Source organism: Copidosoma floridanum, unplaced genomic scaffold (genome assembly GCF_036245765.1).
Source record: "Copidosoma floridanum isolate Cflo_tuat_1 unplaced genomic scaffold, Cflo_Japanese_pri ptg000030l, whole genome shotgun sequence".
Taxonomy (NCBI): domain Eukaryota; kingdom Metazoa; phylum Arthropoda; class Insecta; order Hymenoptera; family Encyrtidae; genus Copidosoma; species Copidosoma floridanum.
In genome coordinates, this window is record NW_028321907.1 from 17,132,468 (window position 1) to 17,151,192 (window position 18,725).

Genomic DNA, 18,725 nt, shown 5'->3' on the forward strand with positions numbered 1-18,725 from the left:
ATTGTATACGTAACACAAATAAATTGTTTTCGAACGATTTTTGTAAGACAAAAAGTTTGACAAAAGAAGGGGATAGTATTAAAGACGTTGGGTTGTCTTGCATTTTTCTACTTAAAAAGCATGAAGCTGCTAAGTTCACTGAACAAAAATAACAAACGAATAAAATTGATCAACTATAAGACATTCTTAAACTCCTGCATAAGCTGAAGAATTAAAAACTTTTTAGTAAAAAATTATAATAAAAGCCCCACGTTGCAGCTGTGTGAAAAACGGAAAAAGTGAATTTTTTACAGTTCACGTTTTTTTGCGGAAATAGTATGGGCTTAACAGATGTACATTATACATTATACAAAACTTTTTGTTTAAAATATAATAAAAGCAAAAAAAACATTGTTTTTAGAAAAAATTACATTTTTGCAATTTGTTTATAAAATTTGTTAATAAAAAAACATTGATTACCTTCGATATTACGACCCACCATCAATAATCATGTTCAGCAGGCAAAAATACATAAAAAACAATCTATGTATGTCTGTCCACATAACAAACATTTAATGCCAGAATATATTGTATTGCGCCGAGGCCGTACGGTCACATTAAAAAGGCACAGACCATCAAGCTCGCTGGATAAGAACAACCAAATGAAATCAATTGGTCTTTACGTATTCATCAAATACTATGTTTGGCTCACAATTTGAGAGGTGTTGAGTTGAAAAATATTAATTGGGCTTTAAGTAGCAAGCTATTGAAAATAGCAAAAAACGCATTTTTTGAAAGTTGTCGAATTTTTTACGGGAAAAGTATTGGGTTTAGGCATATGGTGTATAAGAACTTTTTTGTTCAAAATGAGCTAAAGAATAGGAAAAAATTTTTTTTTTCCCAAAAAAAATGAATAATTTATATTTGTTTAAAAAATTTGTTGATAAAAAAAAATTGTCCATCCGGATCGCGACCCACCATCGATAATCGTGTTCAGCAGGCAAAAATACATTAAAAAAACTTTGGTGGGTCCGTTCTAATTGAAAAGGCCACGGGACCCTACTTGGCGCCTAAACTAAAAGTGGTCCCCCCACCACTCTCCCGTCTAAGAAGAGTGGTGGGGGACTGCTTTTTGGTCGCGGCTGCGCGACAGCCAAAAGCGTCGTCTGTTACGACAGCGGCTCTCAAATACTAGTCACTAGTCATGTATGATGTAGCTATATATATACATGTGTGTATATAATGTATGTTAGCTAATTGTTGCGCTATATAGTGGTTAAGTGCTCTGTGTTGTCTGTTCTGATGTCATTCCTGTCTCCTGTACCGGTGCTGATAACTGAGATACCAAGAGCCAAGCCAACGTTAATGCTGGTACTTATACGTACTGACCAATAATGGCTTGACCTTGACTTCTCTTCAACCAACTGTGGCCTTTTTCACCAAGTCAAACGATGAGGTGAGCAAAGATACTACTGTTAGTGCTAGCAGTTTGACAAGTAGCTGCTAAGCAGATCTGACAAGTAAACTGCATATTTTAGTTATAAGCCCAACAGTGTTTGGTGAGTTGCAGTGCTTGTTTTTTTATTTTCTTTTTGTATATTTTTTTGTCTCTCTTAAATTTGTATATAAATCAAGCAGGACTTAAACGTGGGATTGCTAACAAATGAGTAATTCCCACAAGTTTCCAGTCACAAAGTTGTGATTTACTTTTCCTGCAATCAAATCAACCAAAACAAAAAAAAAACTTATCAAGATGCAAGAGGTTAAAATTTAGTTTTATCAAGCACAATTTTAGAGGATAATAAGAAAAATCAAGGGCAGATGAAGTTTGATAAGAAAATGTACCTGAATCTCTGAAATCATCGAATGGCTGTGAATTCCAGTTGCTTTAGAGGCTGTAGTAAAGAGTTTTTTAATAATTATTGTTCACAATGGAGGTACAGAGAAAAGTCACTCAACGCTCTCATGAAAACTTGGTGCCATATGATGCTAATAGCACAGTTAATAATAAAAATGAAGTTCAGACTTGCTCAAAGTTAACAAGTGCGCAGCTCATCATATTCCAAACATAAAGTACAGTTGTGGCAGATGGTCTTTACAATTATTCAAATGAAGTAAATTATGAAGGTTAAGAAATTTCATGAAGCTGTAGATGTGACCTGGTCACCTCCAGTCCAGCAGCCCACCAACTTTCCAATTTTGCTGGCTGCAGTAACAGTTGCTCAGCAGTTGGATATCAGTTTTAGTATCGTAATGCCAGTTTGGATTTGTATTCTCTCGACCTGGAGCAGCCAGGCTGTATGATACGTACATCAAGATCAGTGTGCCAAGTGATGAAAGGTTTTGTCCTTTTTTTTATTCATGTCTACCTAAAATATTCGTAGTGTTGAGAAATTTAGTATGATAATTATAATTACCATCAAGATTTTACAAAATAATTTGGGGAGCTGGCGGAACGAATCCAGCTGGCATTATTGTGAGTTGCTATGATTGTGGAAAAATAATGATTCACTTTGCTGACAAGATGTTTGAAAACGACAGCAACTGTTTGATTAGCAGTCCCGACAAACACAAAGGTCCTGTGAGAGCACTGGACTTTAATCCATTTCAGTCTCATTTTCTAGCTACTGGTGCGACAGATAGTGACATTTATACTTTATATATTAATTGGACAAATGAGCCTAATTCTCCTAGTTCCAAAAAAATTTACCACCTGAGGATGTACTAGATGAATCATGGAATATACGAGGTACGTTACTTGGCAACATTTTTTTTTACACATTCATAATTGACATTAGAGCATTTTGTTGTTTACAGTGCAACACATTCTTGCTTCAACATTTTCACAGCGTTGTGTCATTTGAAGAAGAATTAAGCCATAGTAATACTCACCGATGCCAATTTAAGAGCCTCTATAAGCATCGTCATCAGGAATTGTAACATAATAATTCTTCATCATTATTGAAATATAAGTGAGATGGAAATCAGTACACTGACATCCTTATATATAGTCACACAGCTGTCTCTTGCTTCAGAAGAGGATTAAAATCCAATTATTGAACTGTGGGATTTGAGATTTGCAACCACACCGTAAAAACATTCCAAAACCATGGAAGGAAAGTAATATCAATTTCCTGGAATCCTTATTATTCTGATCTTCTCAGTTATGCAAAAGACAATAGAATCCTCTCTTGGAATCCTAATTTCGATATTCCAGTACGTAGCAGTTAAATTTTTCTCGCAACTCTGTTTTTTTATTGTGTGATGCTTATTTTTTATTACAAATCTTATTTTAGGGTGGTGATATTGTTGGCTAATTGGCTTAAACAAATCATGGAAACTTAAATGTATCTTAGTGTCCTAGATGAGCTTGCTTGGTTGTGAGTACTACTTCATATGGCCAGGCAATAGTACACTCTCTGTAAGGTGGAGCTGACCATTGATCTGCTGAAACGTTGAATAAAATGTTGATTTATTTCCTGGCATGGACCCATTCCCACAAATCTCACCGGTGATGCAAACAGAAGTATATTATGAAAATAATGCTGTAGAGTCCCCAGTCTCTGGTTTAATGGTAGCTAACTATGCGAATAATACCATAGTTGAAGTTATACCTTTTATTCAACTAACAATGAGAGTTGGAAACAAAAATAAATTAGTACCCGAACCAAATAATATACCAATTAAGTCAGACTATACACCTGAAATTCATGATTAAACTGATAAATTCCAACTACTCCAATAATTGTAATTAAAAACGCTTCCAACTACTGTTCTCGTAATTTATGTAGCTCTACTAGAAAAAAGTAAGCATTTGCAATTGACCAAATTGTTTAAAGAGATACTACTTTCAAAAATTTAAGTATTAGTTACATTTCAACATTTTTACAAATTAAACTCTAATTTTTTTTTAGAAATAACAAACATTTTATTACACCTGGATCTGTCCTTACTCTTATTTTCCATTATCCTTTTTTCACGATATTCTCTATTAGATTAAATTTTTCTTTGAGCTCATTAATAGAGAAAACATTAATCATACACAACGTTAAATATCAAAAGAAAATTGCAAAATCTACACCTATAGAAATGATGTAAAGTCAAAGACAAGATTATTTAAAGAGTAAATAAAAAATAGAGAGGTAAATGTAGAGATGAATAAGAGGTTTAGTCGAGTTATAAAATTGTACATTCGTTAATTTACCATAAATCAGTTATTAATCAATTTTTTTTTTTTTTTTTTTTTTTTTTTTTTTTTCTTCTATTTAATGATTTTAATTTAGGAAACAATTTTTTTTTTTGTCACATTTTTCATAGTAAATCTTTCTCTATTTAAATTGCACTTGGTAATGAATATGTAAAAGTTGGACTCAACAATAGCTTATTAAAAAATCAGGTAACTGTTAAATGAATATTATGTATACACCGGGTAAGATTTGCTCAAGATTTACATAAATATATTAATATATAATTACAAGAACATTCTAAATAATAATTAAATTATTTACTGGGAAAGAAAGCTCCAGTTGAAAAAGCCTTGCTGTTTCGGAGATTTTAACAGTAAGTAGAATAATTCTTATGTAAGCAAGCGGTGGTGATAACTAGCCCAGTCATTTATTAATTCATTTAATGAATAAATTATTCCTTCGGCGAGCAAGTGACGGCGATGAGTAGCTCTACTATTTATTAATTTACTTGATGAATATATTATTTCTTTGGCAAGCAAACTACGGCAGTAAGAAATTTAGCGATTTATTAGTTGATATGATAGATAAACTATTCCTTTGGCGAGCAAGCAGTGGCAATAAATAGCTCAGCTATTTATTAGTTTATGCAATAACTCAGATGATTCTTTGGCAGGCAAGCGATGGCAAGAAAAAGCTTAGCATTTTGAAAGTTCATTAAATAGATAAAATATTTATTTGATCAGCAAGAGACGGCAAAAAGTAGCTTAGCTACTTATTAATTTATTAAATAGATAAAACAAAATCTAAAAATAAATATATCTCTATAGCGGGAATGCGACGTTAATGAGAAGCTCAGCTATTCATTAATTTATTTATTAAATAAATCATTTTTCTAGCAAGCAAGCAGCTGCAAACAAAAAGCTGAGCTTATCATTATTTTATTTGGAAACTACATTTTTTCTTCGGTGAGCGAGTGACGGCAACTACTTGATTAGCTATTTATGAATTCATTTATTAAATAAAGCATTTTTTTTTGTAAGAAAGCGACGGCAATGAGTAACTCTGATTTTCAATAGATTATTTAATAAATACAATATTTCTTTGGCGAGCAAGCAGTAGCAATAAATAGCTCAGCTTTTCATGAATCCCTTTTATTGTTAAACTTATTCTTTGGCGAGAAATCGTCGGTGGTAAACAGCCCAGCTTTTTATTAATTCATGCAATAAACAAATTATTTCTTAGGCGAGTAAAAGTAGTGGCAATAAGTAAATTAGCTATATATTAGTTCATTCGTCAAATGAATTATTTTTATGGCAAGCAAGTGTCGGTAATGAGAAATTCAGCAATTTATTTGTTAGGAAAAATCGGGTTTCACCTGGTGCGTATTTGACCAGGGAATCACGAGTCAGCCAATAACGCTGCGCTTATGATGCTTTTTTACTGCTAGCCTATAGATAAACTTTTTTTTTGACAAGCAAGCAACGACAACGAGTAGCTCAGCTTTTTGATGGATTATTTAGTTAATAAATTTATTCCTTGGTGAGCAAGTAGTGGCAATAAGTAAATTAGCTGTTAATTAGTTTATTTAATAAATTTATAACTTCTTTGGCGAGCAAGCGATGGCAGTTCATAGCTCAGCTATTCATTAGTTCAGTTAAGAAATAAATTATTTATGTTGGGAGCGAGTGACACCAATAAAAAGCCCAGCTTTTGATGAGTTCATTTGATAATAAATTTTTATTTTTGGCAGAAAAGTGATGGCAATGAGTAACTTATCCATTTATTAGTTTATTTCATAATCAAATTAATTTTTTGGTGAGCAAGTGGCGACAATGAGCAGCTCGGCTATTTATTTGTTTGTTTGATTAATAAGATATTTTCTTGGCAAGAAACTGACAGCAAGGAACAGTTTCGCTTTTTTACAGTTCATTCAATACTTAAATTATTTCATTTGCGAGCAAGTGCCTATGTTACTATTTTCCTTGTTAAACAGGTCTTCGAGCCTGGGTGAATGCGAAACAGTATTAGTGATACAGGTAGAGATTAGCCTGGATTCGATGCTTAGACTGTCGCGGTACTTAACCAGGTAAAACATAAAAGAAAGAAAAATTAATTATATCTCTGGCAAAGCAAGTATCAGCAAGCAGAATCTAATCGATTCTCAGTATTTAAAAAACAAAGTGCCAGTAGGCAATCAAACATTGCTGCTAAACAACATTACAGTTTTGATATATCATTTATAGATAAAATAGTAACATAGGCACTTGCTCGCAAATGAAATAATTTAAGTATTGAATGAACTGAAAAAAAGCGAAACTGTTCCTTGCTGTCAGTTTCTTGCCAAGAAAATATCTTATTAATCAAACAAACAAATAAATAGCCGAGCTGCTCATTGTCGCCACTTGCTCACCAAAAAATTAATTTGATTATGAAATAAACTAATAAATGGATAAGTTACTCATTGCCATCACTTTTCTGCCAAAAATAAAAATTTATTATCAAATGAACTCATCAAAAGCTGGGCTTTTTATTGGTGTCACTCGCTCCCAACATAAATAATTTATTTCTTAACTGAACTAATGAATAGCTGAGCTATGAACTGCCATCGCTTGCTCGCCAAAGAAGTTATAAATTTATTAAATAAACTAATTAACAGCTAATTTACTTATTGCCACTACTTGCTCACCAAGGAATAAATTTATTAACTAAATAATCCATCAAAAAGCTGAGCTACTCGTTGTCGTTGCTTGCTTGTCAAAAAAAAAGTTTATCTATAGGCTAGCAGTAAAAAAGCATCATAAGCGCAGCGTTATTGGCTGACTCGTGATTCCCTGGTCAAATACGCACCAGGTGAAACCCGATTTTTCCTAACAAATAAATTGCTGAATTTCTCATTACCGACACTTGCTTGCCATAAAAATAATTCATTTGACGAATGAACTAATATATAGCTAATTTACTTATTGCCACTACTTTTACTCGCCTAAGAAATAATTTGTTTATTGCATGAATTAATAAAAAGCTGGGCTGTTTACCACCGACGATTTCTCGCCAAAGAATAAGTTTAACAATAAAAGGGATTCATGAAAAGCTGAGCTATTTATTGCTACTGCTTGCTCGCCAAAGAAATATTGTATTTATTAAATAATCTATTGAAAATCAGAGTTACTCATTGCCGTCGCTTTCTTACAAAAAAAAATGCTTTATTTAATAAATGAATTCATAAATAGCTAATCAAGTAGTTGCCGTCACTCGCTCACCGAAGAAAAAATGTAGTTTCCAAATAAAATAATGATAAGCTCAGCTTTTTGTTTGCAGCTGCTTGCTTGCTAGAAAAATGATTTATTTAATAAATAAATTAATGAATAGCTGAGCTTCTCATTAACGTCGCATTCCCGCTATAGAGATATATTTATTTTTAGATTTTGTTTTATCTATTTAATAAATTAATAAGTAGCTAAGCTACTTTTTGCCGTCTCTTGCTGATCAAATAAATATTTTATCTATTTAATGAACTTTCAAAATGCTAAGCTTTTTCTTGCCATCGCTTGCCTGCCAAAGAATCATCTGAGTTATTGCATAAACTAATAAATAGCTGAGCTATTTATTGCCACTGCTTGCTCGCCAAAGGAATAGTTTATCTATCATATCAACTAATAAATCGCTGAATTTCTTACTGCCGTAGTTTGCTTGCCAAAGAAATAATATATTCATCAAGTAAATTAATAAATAGTAGAGCTACTCATCGCCGTTGCTTACTCGCCGAAGAAAGAATTAATTCATTTAAAAAAGTAATAAATAGCTGAGCTACTCGTTGATGTCGCTTGCTCACTAAAAAGTTAATTAGTTTATTAAACTACTAAACAGCTGAGCTTCTTATTGCCATCACTTGCTTGCTAAAGAAATTATATATTTATTAAACAAATTAATAAATAGCTGAGCTACTCTTCGCTTTCGCTTGCTCAGCAAAAAAATAATTTATTCATTAATCTTAGAAATAGCTGGGCTTGTTATTGGCATTTCTTGCTCCCCAACTGAATAATTTATTTCTTAACTGAACTAATGAATAGCTGAGCTATGAACTGCCATCGCTTGCTCGCCAAAGAAGTTATAAATTTATTAAATAAACTAATTAACAGCTAATTTACTTATTGCCACTACTTGCTCACCAAGGAATAAATTTATTAACTAAATAATCCATCAAAAAGCTGAGCTACTTGTTGTTGTCGCTTGCTTGTCAAAAAAAAAGTTTATCTATCAAATAAGCTAATAAATCGCCAAACTTATTGTTGGTACCGCTTGCTTGCCAATGAAATAATATATTTATTAAGTAAATTAATAAATGGTAAAGCTACTTATCGCCGTCACTTGCTCGCCGAAGGAATAATTTATTCATTAAATGAATTAATAAATGACTGGGCTAGTTATCACCACCGCTTGCTTACATAAGAATTATTCTACTTACTGTTAAAATCTCCGAAACAGCAAGGCTTTTTTAACTGGCGCTTTCTTTCCCAGTAAATAATTTAATTATTATTTAGAATGTTCTTGTAATTATATATTAATATATTTATGTAAATCTTGAGCAAATCTTACCCGGTGTATACATAATATTCATTTAACAGTTACCTGATTTTTTATTAAGCTATTGTTGAGTCCAACTTTTGCATATTCATTACCAGGTGCAATTTTAATAGAGAAAGATTTACTGTGAAAAATGTGACAAAAAAAAAAAATTGTTTCCTAAATTAAAATCATTAAATAGAAGAAAAAAAAAAAAAAAAAAAAAAAAAAAAATTGATTAATAACTGATTTATGGTAAATTAACGAATATACAATTTAATAACTTGACTAAACCTCTTATTCATCTCTACATTTACCTCTCTATTTTTTATTTACTCTTTAAATAATCTTGTCTTTGACTTTACATCATTTCTATAGGTGTAGATTTTGCAATTTTCTTTTGATATTTAACGTTGTGTATGATTAATGTTTTCTCTATTAATGAGCTCAAAGAAAAATTTAATCCAATAGAGAATATCGTGAAAAAAGGATAATGGAAAATAAGAGTAAGGACAGATCCAGGTGTAATAAAATGTTTGTTATTTCTAAAAAAAAATTAGAGTTTAATTTGTAAAAATGTTGAAATGTAACTAATACTTAAATTTTTGAAAGTAGTATCTCTTTAAACAATTTGGTCAATTGCAAATGCTTACTTTTTTCTAGTAGAGCTACATAAATTACGAGAACAGTAGTTGGAAGCGTTTTTAATTACAATTATTGGAGTAGTTGGAATTTATCAGTTTGATCATGAATTTCAGGTGTATAGTCTGACTTAATTGGTATATTATTTGGTTCGGGTACTAATTTATTTTTGTTTCCAACTCTCATTGTTAGTTGAATAAAAGGTATAACTTCAACTATGGTATTATTCGCATAGTTAGCTATCATTAAACCAGAGACTGGGGACTCTACAGCATTATTTTCATAATATACTTCTGTTTGCATCATCGGTGAGATTTGTGGGAATGGGTCCATGCCAGGAAATAAATCAACATTTTATTCAACGTTTCAGCAGATCAATGGTCAGCTCCACCTTACAGAGAGTGTACTATTGCCTGGCCATATGAAGTAGTACTCACAACCAAGCAAGCTCATCTAGGACACTAAGATACATTTAAGTTTCCATGATTTGTTTGAGCCAATTAGCCAACAATATCACCACCCTAAAATAAGATTTGTAATAAAAAATAAGCATTACACAATAAAAAAACAGAGTTGCGAGAAAAATTTAACTGCTACGTACTGGAATATCGAAATTAGGATTCCAAGAGAGAATTCTATTGTCTTTTGCATAACTGAGAAGATCAGAATAATAAGGATTCCAGGCAATTGATATTACTTTCCTTCGATGGTTTTGGAATGTTTTTACGGTGTGGTTGCAAATCTCAAATCCCACAGTTCAATAATTGGATTTTAATCCTCTTCTGAAGCAAGAGACAGCTGTGTGACTATATATAAGGATGTCAGTGTACTGATTTCCATCTCACTTATATTTCAATAATGATGAAGAATTATTATGTTACAATTCCTGATGACAATGCTTATAGAGGCTCTTGAATTGGCATCGGTGAGTATTACCATGGCTTAATTCTTCTTCAAATGACACAACGCTGTGAAAATGTTGAAGCAAGAATGTGTTGCACTGTAAACAACAAAATGCTCTAATGTCAATTATGAATGTGTAAAAAAAAATGTTGCCAAGTAAGGTACCTCGTGTATTCCATGATTTATCTAGTACATCCTCAGGTGGTAAATTTTTTTGGAACTAGGAGAATTAGGCTCATTTGTCCAATTAATATATAAAGTATAAATGTCACTATCTGTCGCACCAGTAGCTAGAAAATGAGACTGAAATGGATTAAAGTCCAGTGCTCTCACAGGACCTTTGTGTTTGTCGGGACTGCTAATCAAACAGTTGCTGTCGTTCTCAAACATCTTGTCAGCAAAGTGAATCATTATTTTTCCACAATCATAGCAACTCACAATAATGCCAGCTGGATTCGTTCCGCCAGCTCCCTAAATTATTTTGTAAAATCTTGATGGTAATTATAATTATCATACTAAATTTCTCAACACTACGAATATTGTAGGTACACATGAATAAAAAAAAGGACAAAACCTTTGATCACTTGGCACACTGATCTTGATGTACGTATCATACAGCCTGGCTGCTCCAGGTCGAGAGAATACAAATCCAAACTGGCATTACGATACTAAAACTGATATCCAACGGCTAAGCAACTGTTACTGCAGCCAGCAAAATTGGAAAGTTGGTGGGCTGCTGGACTGGAGGTGACCAGGTCACATCTACAGCTTCATGAAATTTCTTAACCTTCATTATTTACTTCATTTGAATGATTGTAAAGACCATCTGCCACAACTGTACTTTATGTTTGGAATATGATGAGCTGCGCACTTGTTAACTTTGAGCAAGTCTGAACTTCATTTTTATTATTAACTGTGCTATTAGCATCACATGGCACCAAGTTTTCATGAGAGCGTTGAGTGACTTTTCTCTGTACCTCCATTGTGAACAATAATTATTAAAAAACTCTTTACTACAGCCTCTAAAGCAACTGGAATTCACAGCCATTCGATGATTTCAGAGATTCAGGTACATTTTCTTGTCAAACTTCATCAGCCCTTGATTTTTCTTATTATCCTCCAAAATTGTGCTTGATAAAACTAAATTTTAACCTCTTGCTTCTTGATAAGTTTTTTTTTGTTTTGGTTGATTTGATTGCAGGAAAAGTAAATCACAACTTTGTGACTGGAAACTTGTGGGAATTACTCATTTGTTAGCAATCCCACGTTAAAGTCCTGCTTGATTTATATACAAATTTAAGAGAGACAAAAAAATATACAAAAAGAGAATAAATAAACAAGCACTGCAACTCACCAAACACTGTTGGGCTTATAACTGAAATATGCAGTTTACTTGTCAGATCTGCTTAGCAGCTACTTGTCAAACTGCTATTACTAACAGTAGTATCTTTGCTCACCTCATCGTTTGACTTGGTGAAAAAGGCCACAGTTGGTTGAAGAGAAGTCAAGGTCAAGCCATTGGTCAGTACTTATAAGTACCAGCATTAACGTTGGCTTGGCTCTTGGTATCTCAGTTATCAGCACCGGTACAGGAGACAGGAATGACAGAACAGACAACACAGAGCACTCAACCACTATATAGCGCAACAATCAGCTGGTATACATTATATACACACATGTATATATATAGCTACATCATACATGACTAGTGACTAGTATTTGAGAACCGCTGTCGTAACAGACGACGCTTTTGGCTGTCGCGTAGTCGCGACCAAAAAGCAGTCCTCCTACCACTCTTCTTAGACGGGAGAGTGGTGGGGGGACCACTTTTCGCCATCTTGAAGCCAACACTATCGGCGCTCCTCTTACGCCGAAGCTACGGCAGTACAGCAGTGCCACCTGCGAGTTATTAACAGCGGTACCGATAGTTTTTCAGTGTACGTCACCCACGAAGTGAAAGTCGTGCGCCTGCTTGTGGAAAAAGTTACCAACGGCTTTCATTATCAAGTAGCACTCGTTGGCGAACGTGGCAGAGAGTTGTTCGACAAAAACTACTAATTAGGTAAGTGCTTTTTATTTTTAGTACGACCCTGCTGCTAAATTTTCTTATTTTTATTCATGCCGAATGCAAATTCGTCATTTATCTATGAGGACGAGACACATTAGTGCAAAGCCATTACTTGCTCTGTGTACGGCTCTTTTTAGCACGGCTCTGTTTTTTTGTTGACGTAAATTTATGTTAATACCCTTAAAGTGCCCCTTTTTAATCATCCAATTCATTTCATGCATGATGTAGATTTTTATAATAGTTTTTTTTCACAGCTTGATACATTGAAAAATTTAAGTATGACAATGTGCTATATTATTTGTATTTAATACTGGATTTAGTTTTACTATTCAAAATCAACGACAATAGTTTTTCAAACCTTGAGGTTAACAAAAAGCCACGAAACAAATTTTAGAATCGTATATTTACTTTACTTAATTTTAAAAACTAATTTATCACTGTACTGCTCATTATGTAGCTCAAAAACCTAATTATTCAATAGAACAGTGGTTATCAGTACTTTGTTCAATTCTCTAATCTGAAGAAAGTAGCGCGTGTCGCAAGGCGTATAGGTTAGAAAAGGCGCATGGATGCATATAGCAATATATTTATCGTACGCGTCCGAGGCCACTACGTCGAATACGTCGATACCTTCGGTGGTACTTTTTTTTAATGTTATTGTAACTATATCTCACTCTTTTTTCCGCCAGTATGTTGTTTGCAATATACGTATTTAATTTCTACTCCTTTGTCAAAAATTTATAGCTATAATTATGCCTATAAATAATATAGCTTTTATTATAGCTATAATGGCATATATTTATAGCTATAAGCACATACATTTTTGTGAATAGTAGTTGTAAAATGTAGGTGTTCAGCTATAAATTTTTCGCGTATTTTAAGAAAAAGTTGTTTTTAACTCTCGTTTTTTTAAAGTTATATCAGCCATAAAAGGCGTTATTATGTAGATGATAACTTAAAAATTGGGGTATTCAAGAACTTTCGAGCAATATTAAAAAGTTTATGTAAACAAATAAACTTATTCTTTTTCTTCTTATTGGAAAGTACTTGAAGCCCTCAGTTTTTAAGTTGTCATCCACGTAATAACGCCTTTTACGTTTGAACTAACTTAAAAAAAAAAAAATTCAGTTTTAGAAATAGTTTTAGTTAAATATTCGCTATAATTCACAATAATTCATAGGTACATTGTAGTTGACTTTAGCTATGGACGTAAGTCATTATAGCTACAACTATAAAGCTATTATCTCTATAGGTGTAGCCATAGCTATAAATTTTCAACTGAGTCCCTATTTCTAATCTAGATTTATAGTTCATCTAGTGTTTTCTTCTGTGTTATCATATACATTATGTTCATGGTATATGCCTTTTTCCTCATTCATTATATTCATTTGAATATTACAAACTTTCTACCTTAATCTTACTTTGTAATGAAGTCTATTCTGCCATGGGGGCGCTCGTCATCATATGAGGTACTCCGTACACCTTAGTATATCTATATTTTATGTGAGGTTCATCACGCATCGTAATATATATATATACGAAATACACGCGAGTGGCGAGTACCTAATGTGATGATGAGCGTCCCCAGTGGCAGAAAATAGCCCCCATTATTATCTGCAATTGTACATATCTATATTTTGTTTCTTTATGGGTATGCTTAGTTCTGTATATGAATGCGATATTTTCCTAAATCTTGTCGTTTCTCTAAATAGATTAAAATCAGATATCGTATTATTCTTGAGTCGTTCTCGAAATCGGTAACATCGTCCTTGTCTTGATTTGTACTCGACTTTCTTGATAACTCTTGATCTTGAGTTGTGTATACATATATATATATGTATGTATGTATGTATATTGTAACTTAACATTTAAAATGTTTTTAAAAATTCAAACGAATTTTTAATTTAAGTGAAAACTTTTATGTCATGGTTTTTAATTCATACGTTTATGTCTAATTAATACACATTTACTGTAATAATCACTAACAATCTCACAATTCAACATGTTTTGGAAAATTCACGTGCATTTTAAATCCTAACGAAAGATTGGTATTACTTTTTGTTAAAAATTACATCACCATAATATAACTTTAAATTTTCAAAAAGATTTTTTAATTTGCCTCGCATTTCTGTTAATAAGTATTATTTATCAATAAAATATGCCTCTATCCAAGAAAGCACCAGCAATATCCAATGAGAAAAACATTTTCTCAGGGAAACAAGTATTAATGATTAAAATCTTAACTATTGATTATTAGCATTATTTGTTTATAAAGTAAGTCCACGGGCGAGCAAGCATTGACAATTAGACACAAAATTGCTTATAAGTATTATTTTACAACAGAATGTGCCGTTTGCCGACTTATTTCTTAATACATTTTTTCCTAAACGAGCAAGTATCGGCTATTATAAACTTAACTGTTTTGTAGTATTAATAATAAACAAAATATGAACTGCTAGTCACCGATGCTTGCTTGTTGACACGTACCTTTTTCAAATTAATAATTGTAATAAACCGTTGGGTTTGCTTATTACTGATACTTGGGGATCTTGGGGCACATTTAATTAGTAAACAGTATTAGAAAAACAATTAGTTTTCCAATAGTCAATGTTTGCTTTACCTAAGGGCACATTTTATTCATGATCAATACTAAAGAACAGGTGGGTTTTTAATCGGCGATGCTCATGCTCACGTCACAGCATATTTTCTTATTAAATAATACTGAAAAGCAGCTAGGTTTCTAAACACTAACGCTTGCATGTCCGAGGAAACAATTTATTTATTAGTTATACTTAAATACATTTGTCAACGTATTTTAGAAATAATAATCTTTTTTTGATTAAAAATAACAAGTATTTGTATTGATACTGCAATAATAAAGTAAATAAATTTTTTTCAGAATTATATATTTATTTAATTAGATTAATATGAGATATTAGTTCAGATAAGAAAATATTTTCTTATTTATTTGATTAACGGGCTAGAAGTCCAATTACAAAGCTTAAAAAGAAATAGGAGTGAGGTGCTGAGCGCACACATGAATCAAAAATAGATTGATAACGACAATAATAAGTTAATTGAGTTAGTTTTCACTGTCTTCATTAAGTAGAAGAAAAATGATGAGTCACTAGTAGCATTGCTACACTGCGAATTCGCGGTTAACACCTACTTAGCTGCCTTTCACATAGCTAATACTTTCCTGGAATATATAATGTACCCAAAATATGGTTAATTCGATATAATACAATGACCTCTGTATACAAAAATAGTATTTTGGAATGAATAATTTTTTTATGTAATATTAGGCCTAGCTTCTTCTGAATTATTAGTGTTGTTTTATAATTTTAATCAAGTATTTAATTTAAAATTTAAAAAATTATTGAATTTTAAATTTTTAACATGTTGTTTTAATTTCGTTATGTTTTTGAATTTTCAATCACGTATAGTATTTCCTTTTCAAAGAATACTTGTATTTTAAAGTAATGGACTTTTATTTTAATTTAAATACCTACTTTACAAGTATTATAAGTCACTGTGTTAAATGTAAGAATGTTTGTAAGATATTTTTAAAATCAGATTTTAAAATTTCGTTACGTATTTTAAGTTTTCTCTAATCATATGTGTACTGATTTTGCCTGAATTTTCTTAACAGTGTAATAATTTTAAGATAATAGGTCAATTATATGATTAGTCTTTTAAATTCGAGAGAAAAATTAAGATGATATTCATTTTTAGAAAAAAAAAACTTTAGAAACACTGTTAAAAAAATTTGAAGTATTATTAGTAGTTAAAAAATATATCAAGATATAAATAAAACGAAAGAACAAGTGAATAAATAAAAACTTGCCATCTCCCGTTTCTGTGGCTTTCTGATGAGATTGGTCATTTAATCAATTGCACAGTAAAACTCCTTTTGATATTAAATACAATATTTTACTCATAAAATCGTAAGACCGAGCTGAACAAATATTACTTACTGTTGTACTTTGATGCTACGATATAAACGTTACATCTATGTATTCAGAGTGAAATTTGAAGCCAATCAACAAGCACAAAACGCTTTACTTATAAAAGTTTTTAAATTTTGTAGCAAACCAAACGTTGTCGGCAGGAGTAACATCTATTACTTGGGCTCAACGCTCAGGCCACCAACGATGATACCTGGGAGTCCACTATATAAGTGAAGCTGGACAACTGGAGATGATTACCCCTAGACGTAAACTTGGTGGTTTCAGATATAAATGCGCCATCTGCCCCTGTGTCAATAGAGAACAAATACGAGCCTCTCGTTCTAAAAGAATTCTTCGTCCAACCATCACTGAGGCTTACTGGTCTTGCTGGTGCACCACGAGCAAAAGATTTGGATTTATATCAACTGGCTCTCTGACCAATTTTAATTTATCTCACATTTTCTTTTCATTTTACAGTATTTACGTGAAGAAAATTCCCTTTCAGCCACTGTGCGCACATCAACAGACGGACTCATTATCCCGTAACTGAATTCCCGTAACAAGAAGACAAGCAAGTATACATTCTTATGATTCACAAACTTTGACGAATCCTTCACGTTTTGTCTTGATAAGAGAGAAAAAAAAATTACCATCGAATCTGATTTTTATGTTTTATAGTACTTCTAACAAAAAATCATCTCTGAAACATAATATTTCAGTCTTGCAGAAGAGTTAAAATCATGAAGGTTTAAGATCATCGCTCATTTTCTATGGTTGTGAGTAAGTTAATAATTTTTTATTTAATTGTTTCGGCGAATTAATTTTTTTGTTACTAGTATTTTGTGCACCACGTTTTTTTTACTAGGTCATATTTTATTTTGTGGCAGTAGATTTTATATTCTTTAATAGCTAAAATCATAATCATGCAGAAAAGTTTTCGATAGCAAAGTCAGCTGCGAAGGACAGTGATCTTAGGTTACCAGTATAAGTAACGTGTATCTTTAAATGTTAAAAACTCTTATGATGTCTACAAATGTGTTTGATTTTTAAAATAAAGAGAAAAGTGTAAAATTAATGCAAGTGTTAGGATGCCAAAAAGGACAAATAGGGACAACAAAATAAAAGGTACGTTTTGGTAAGTATCAAAAAGTTTTTATAGACCTTTATTAGTGTTTCCATTTCTAATATAATAATTTATTAATACTTCACAGATACTTCCAAAAGTAAGAAAAGCAAATACAAAATTTAATCCTTACCATACTTAACGTATTCTTAACTTTTTTCTTACTTGATGAATACAAGAATCATGTAAGATATTAAGTAACATACTTTCAATGCAGCATCGTTTTTTATTAGAGACAAATGCTATTGTAAGAGATCGAAATCTACGAGATGGTCATAAACTACTTTCTTTGCGCCGTTGAAAACTTTCGGTGTATCTAAACTTTTAATCAGCATTCTTAACAAAGTGATTGTGGTGAATAATGTATACAATAAATGACAATACTGAACTTAAACATACAAGGACAATAGAATAAGAGGTTTGTATACGTAACTATTATCACGTTTTTATAGGCCTGTTTATGTGCCTATCATTCAAAAATCATTGATTTTGATCAATTCAAACGAACTTCTTAACAGGATTAAAAGCAAGTATAAATTTTTATTATTTTCTAACTTTCACTTATTCTTTACGTGTTTGGTTTTTTGGGAAGAAGAAAAATTATTTATAAGACTACATTTATCATAAGGTAAATAAATCGTAGATTTTATCGTAGAACAGACTTCTAACGTCAATGATCTTATTTTTCACTTTAGTTAAATAATAGTATATTTGTAATAAAGACAATTTCAAAATGTCTATAAATAAAATCATTTATTTTTAAAATCATTTATGATACTATTTTTATCGTGAGTTAAATGGAGCATGGTTTTCAAGGTTCAACCGAATGCTAATACCAGCAAAAGTATTTTTCAGGTTAGTAAAGTGCTACTTTTCTTGTGTTTCACTTCATTTCAGTATGTCTAAAATTTTAAACGTATATTTATTATAAATAGTTACTGTAAATACTGTATACAAATGTTTACACTGTTGAGCAAGGACGAGTACAGACAACAAAACAAATGGTTTGCATTAGTAATTATCGATAAGTTTTTACAGAACTTCATGAGTGCTCCCATGTTGAATATCAGTATTCGTTCATATTTTACAAATACATCCAACAACAGAATAAGCGAGAATACATTTATATTTTTTTTGATTTTTTTCGTATTCTGTACAAGTTTTGCTGCCTAGTGAAAAGAAAGCTTATCTGAAAAATTATGTTTCATAAGTTTACTGCATTTTAGTGTTTTTGGTATAAATAAATGCTATCGTCAGTAATTAAATTATGCATGTTATTTCAAACAGTTTTCTTTGCGCGTCGAAAACTT

The 18,725-nt window shown here is 31.7% G+C and overlaps 2 long non-coding RNA genes across 2 annotated transcripts; one reads left to right on the forward strand and one right to left on the reverse strand.

Moving 5' to 3' along the window:
- Nucleotides 1-1,819: 1,819 nt before the first annotated feature.
- LOC149373510 (uncharacterized) lies at nucleotides 1,820-3,686 on the forward strand. Its single transcript, XR_016293367.1, has 3 exons — nucleotides 1,820-2,728; nucleotides 2,797-3,195; nucleotides 3,276-3,686. It is a non-coding gene; the product is annotated as an uncharacterized LOC149373510 (long non-coding RNA).
- A 5,683-nt stretch (nucleotides 3,687-9,369) lies between these two features.
- On the reverse strand, nucleotides 9,370-11,604 carry LOC149373511 (uncharacterized). Its single transcript, XR_016293351.1, has 3 exons — nucleotides 10,440-11,604; nucleotides 9,973-10,371; nucleotides 9,370-9,892 (listed from the first exon to the last, which is right to left on the reverse strand). It is a non-coding gene; the product is annotated as an uncharacterized LOC149373511 (long non-coding RNA).
- Between the last annotated feature and the right edge of the window lie 7,121 nt (nucleotides 11,605-18,725).